Consider the following 6,000-nt stretch of genomic DNA (forward strand, 5'->3'; position numbering starts at 1 on the left):
CAAAGCACACCCCACACTATCAGCACAGAGCCTGATGCAGGGCTTGATCTCATGAACTGTGAGATCATGACCTGAGTCTAAAATCAAGTCAGACGCTCAACCAACAAAGCTACCCAGGCTCCCCCAACATTCAGGGTTTTTGTAATTAAATATTGCTTTCGGATAAAGAATTAAAAATATGTAAAGTAATTTAGACAAATGGATCATAAGCCTGAAGACTAGAATAATGAAATCGAAGCATAAAGTGTACGGCAAAACTGAAATGAAAAGCTAATACGACAAAAGACTAATTAATTAGAAAGGATTCCAGGAACTACAAAGCCAATATATTAAAGTAGAATACAGAATAAAACTTATCAATGACTAGAATCTTCTATCCACTGCTTACTCCACACATCATCTTTTAGACAGGTTTTGAGTCAGTCAGAAAATGAGTGGAGCTTGCTCTTTGGATTGCGATTAGAACCTAATGATTTATTCTAGCTTCACTCCATATTAGTAATGGTACTAAAACAGTTATTTGTCATTAAAGGATCATATTTACCAGGATAACTTTGCTTTTCACTCATTTCCTTCAAAAGGCGCGTCAATTATCATTAGCTTATGTCAGTACATTGATTTGTTAACTATGTCATGATGCAAGTATTAAAAAATTGGCCTTTATAACCTTATACTATTTATATTTTCCTGGTAACATTTTAAGAAAGAATTTGAGGAAACATGGAAATTTTGGAGAAATATGTTGTTCTATGTAGCATTATAATATATTTTAAAATCCTCTAATCATATCATTTTATATTTATTTAGCATATTTCAACATTAAAAGTATATTTCTTCACCCTATCTTCACATTGCAGAGATATGCCCCAAACTGGGCCTGTGGCTCTCATTATATAGTCCATATATCACCAGTATGATTTTAAAATGACATAATTGTAAAGTGCAAGCCATGTTTCAAACTTCTCTTTTTTTCCTAAGATAGTGTCTGACAATTTAATAGAATGTTAGCAATAAAATAACAAATAACAAATTGTGCTACTTTTCACTAGTTTTGGGACAGTGTCTCAAAGCTCATCTACGTATCATGGCTATTCTGATAGATACTTTCTGGGTTTTTTTTTTAAGTTTATTTATTTATTTTGAGAGAGAAAGGGAGAGAGAAGAAAGGGGCCAGGGGGTCAGGGGGAGAAGGAAGAGAAAGAATCCCAAGCAGGCGTCATGCTGTCAGCAATGGAGCCTGACACAGGGCTTGAACTCATGAACCATGAGATCATGACCTGAGCCGAAATCAAGCATCAAATGCTTATTTTTTATAAACATCAAATGGCAGTTTTTTATAAAAGTAAATGTAGGTTTACCATACAATCCAGCAATCACACTCTTGAGTGTTTACCCAACTGTCTTAATCCATCTGGACTGCTATAACAAAATGCTGTAGACTGTCCAGCTTATAAGTAACAAACATTTATTTCTTGTAGTTCAGAAGGCTGGAAGATCAGGGTGCCAGCAAGATCAGGTTCTGGTGAAGGTCCTTTTCTGTGTTACAGGCTGCCAACTTCTCACTGTGTCCTCACGTGGTGAAAGAGGCTATGGAGCTCAGCGGGATCTCGTTTAGAAGAGTGCTAAACCCATTCATGCTCTCATGACCTAATCATCTTCAAAAGCCCCATCACCTAATACCATCACATTGACCCATAAGATCCCAACATGTGAACTTGAGAGAAACATAAACATTCAGACCATAAACCTCAAGTGTTAAAAGCTTATATCTGCATAAAAACCTGCACATGATCATTCATAACAGCTTTATTCATAATTGCAAAAATTAGAAGCTAAGGAGATGTCCTTCAATAAGTGAATGGATAAGCAAACTGGTACATCCACACAAAAGAATAATATATAATATATATATTATATATATATAATATAATATAATAATATAATAATAATATATATAATAATATAATATATATAATAATATAATAATATATAATATATAATAATAACAAAAAGAATTGAACTATCAAGACATGAAAAGACATGGATAGATATTGCTAACTTAAAAAGGCTACATACTGTATAATTTGAATTACATGACATTCTAGAAAAGGCAAAAATATAGTAATACTAAAAAATAATCACTTTTTCCAGGGGCTTGGGAGAAAGGGAAGAAAATTGAATAGATGAAGTATAGGTTTTTTTGTTAGGATGATGAAACTATTCTGTATTATAGAATTTGGGATAAAGTTATGCTTTTGTCAAAACTCAAAGAATTTATAGCACAAAGAGAGAAACTTAATGCATGATATTTTTAAAAGGAGGTCAGGAGATTTCAGGATGGAATGCATTCTTTGTTGACAAGAGAATCCAACTGTCTTATTAATGTATGAATTAACTTCACTAAAGGGATGGGATTAAAAAAAACTGCTAACTTAAGTAATTTTGGAAATAAATAGATCTGGTAAGACTAAAGGCAAAGGAAATGATACAAAGCACTGTACTCTATGAAGTCGTTTCCCATTGGGATCCAGTTAACAATTATGGTGCTACTAATTTTGAATACTGGAATTGAGCAATTAAGTAAATAAATGTCAAGGGGTTGAAAGGAGATTTCTCACTGGTGAAGAATGAGTGCACAGATAAGGAAGGTGAGGAGGCTAGAATAATCTGTGTGGGAATGGATTAGAGTTAAGGACATTGGTATGAGTTAATGTTTACCTTCGTATACATAAATGCTTACACACGCAAACACACACACACACACAATTTGTATACACGCATATAGTTCCTTTCTCTGTCAACTGAGAAGGCCTAGAAACAACAATATTCCAGTGGCAACAAACATAGGTATTGAGTTCTAGCAACATTCTCTAAGGAAAGGAAACAGAGTGAATTATCATGTGGAAAATTTGTTTCTGTCACCCCTAAGTTTTACATAAACTCTGTGAACCAAATACTTTACAAGTAATTAATGGATAGTATTTTATTATTATTCACGATGAAAAGTGAAAGTTCCACTCAATGTGTAAACTAGAACAATAGGTTTTACTATAACAAAGTATATACAAAAAGTTAATTTATGTTGTTTCAGATTGTACATTGTAGCTAAGCCTTTAAGACATTACCAGTTGTCAATTTTTGTGTAGAATCAAAGAAGAATATTTATAATTATCTGAAAAAGATATCAAAATACTAATATCTCCTATGCTTTCCATCTACATGACTAACTGAGGTCAGGTTTCCTTCATATATTTCAAACCAACATATTGCGAGAGATTAGAATGCAGAAATAGATATAATAATTCAATTCTATTTCAGTAAGCCAGATGTTAAAGTGCTTGCAAAAATGCAAAACAATCCTGCTTTTCTTACTGCATTTATTTTTATTTTAGAAAATACAATTACTTTTCATAAATATGTGTTATTTATGTCAACATGTGATGGAACACATATTAAAACAGAGCCACTTCCATATTTTCAGAATATCTATTTAATTTAAAGTAATCATTTTTAATGTTTATTTATTTTTGAGAGAGAGGAAGAGAGACAAAACATGAGTGTGGGAGGGGCAGAGAGAGGGGAAGACACAGAACCCAAAGCAGGCTCCAGCCTCCGAGCTGTCAGCACACAACCCGTTGCAGGGCTCCAACTCACGAACCTCCAGATTGTCACCTGAGCCCTGAGCTAAGTTGGCGCTTAACTGACTGAGCCACACAGGTGCCCCATAAAGTAAAGTAATGACTGATGGTTTAGTTTACATAAGCAAAAGTTTGTGGTGTCCTCAATAACTTTTAAGAAGGTGAAGGAGTCTGGAAACCAAACACTGAGAAGTGCAGGACTAGTATATATGTAACCTGAGACTTTGAAATGAGGCCCATGGGTCCTAGCTAGGTGCTGTCTTTAAAAAACAAGACTGTGGGGGAACCTGGGTGGCTCAGATGGTTAAACATCTGCCTTCGGTTCAGGTCATGATCTCACTGGTTCGTGGGTTTGTGTCCTGCATTGGGCTCTCTGCTATCAGCACAGAGCCCACTTTGGACCCCCTGTCCCCTTCTCTCTCTGCCCCTCCCCTGCTGCACTCTCTGTCTCTCTCAAAAAATAAATAAGCACTAAAAAAAAACTTAATAAATGAGACTCCTTCACTCTTGTACTTGCATTTATTTTGCTAGTCTTATACCTTTATAAAACTAGTTAAAAGTTTTAGCTGTGTGCAATCAGTTCCATGGGACGTGTGTTATCTATGACAAAGCCAGAGCTCTGAGGGTCTTGTTTGTGGTGAGAATTTGGAAGTGATATTTGGGATGAGAGAACCTGGAGAAAGGGTTAAAAAAAAAAACTCAGGAGACGCACTTGGGGCTGCTCAGCCCAGCTATCCGTCTGCCCAATTTAAGTTTAGTTTTCTGATTTCAAGGTTTTGTTCTCAGATAAGGAACTAGTGTATAGATACAGCTATATCTTTACTTTTCATGATGTACTTTACTTTACTTTTCATGATGCTTTCACAAAATATGTAAGACATAAAAATTATTTTGTCTATTTTTCCAGTAAATATACCCACATACCTCCACCTGACACTTCGTCTGACAACTGATGCAGCCAAGTAGCCTGGCCACTTTTCTTCACCAGAAGAGGAAGTAGCATCTTATCAGATAAAAACTTACCAATACTTCTCACTGGAAAAGAGCTAATACTTAAGGGTGATGTTTCCCCCTAACTTATACTGCACCATAGGGAACATTTATGAATTTTTAAGACAAGAAAAGGTGTATCACCCAGAGGAGTTTATAACTTTTATTTGCATAAAATAAAACCTGAAAAACCTAATGGAAAAGAATGTTTAGAATGTTTAGCATATTCAAAATAAAGTAATGTAAATTTCAGGAATCAGAAACGACATAAATTTTGGAATCTTTAAATAATTTTCATCATAATGTTTTTAAGTCCCTGAAATGTTGTATTCTACTCAAATTTGATTACATTGTAGTAGTCAGCTATTGATGAATGAGCATGTGATGCAAAGAGAAAGGCCTCGACCTAGTGGATTGTTATTAATTAGTTTGATTTGGTTAAACACTGTCACCATCAACTAAATTAATGGCAATTGAGAGGAATAAATGAGCAGATGGGTAGCTACCATATGCTCATGCCACACTCTTAATTGATAATAATTAAGTAATTATGGATGGAAGAAAATGTTCATTCAAATGTCTATGGCATTTGAAATGCCCGTTTATAAAACCGTGTCATTTATAATGGATACTGTTCCACTTGACCCTTGAATTAGCAAGAAGTATTGAGGGCAAAGGAAATCATTGCCATGGGGCATTAACTGTTGAGATGGCTCTGGATGGTGATGGATGTGATTTTAGCACCCTTTGGAACGTGGCTTAACTACTTCTGGTCCTCAGCCTTCAGTTGCTTGTTCCAACAGGAAAGCTAAGGGATTTGGTCTGGTTTCAAATCATCATTCACACTCTATGAACAACAGTATTCTGACCCCCAAACTGTGTCTTTTTGTGTTTCTATTTTCCCCAACCTACTCTTTTCTATCTTCTCACTGGAACCAGATGCCTTTTTTGCTGGTCAACTCTTCTAAGATTTTTATCTCACGTTAGAGGACCATTTCCTTTTATTCATCCTAAAGGTCAATGATTAGAAATGTGAACCTACTTCTTATTGTCTCATCTAGTTTGCTTCTTTTAGTGAAAAAGAAAAAAGAAGTCAGCTAGCAACACTAAGAATTGCAGTGATCTTTAAAATGTTTTTTTTTCCACTGTCATGTTACTTCATTATCATAGTACCTGCCTTCCATAAATGAACTTGACACTGATCATCCTTAGCCTTTTTTTATGGTGAGATTATGAATTTGACTAGAATTCAGAGAAATTCCTACTCAGATACAGTATTGATTCCTCAGACCCTGAAGTGAATTTCTAGTAGTGGATAAAATTCAACTAAACACCTAGTATCAAAAATTACCAATATTTATTCTCAGTAAAT

Source organism: Acinonyx jubatus, chromosome B1, assembly GCF_027475565.1.
Source record: "Acinonyx jubatus isolate Ajub_Pintada_27869175 chromosome B1, VMU_Ajub_asm_v1.0, whole genome shotgun sequence".
In the NCBI taxonomy this organism is placed as follows: Eukaryota; Metazoa; Chordata; class Mammalia; order Carnivora; family Felidae; genus Acinonyx; species Acinonyx jubatus.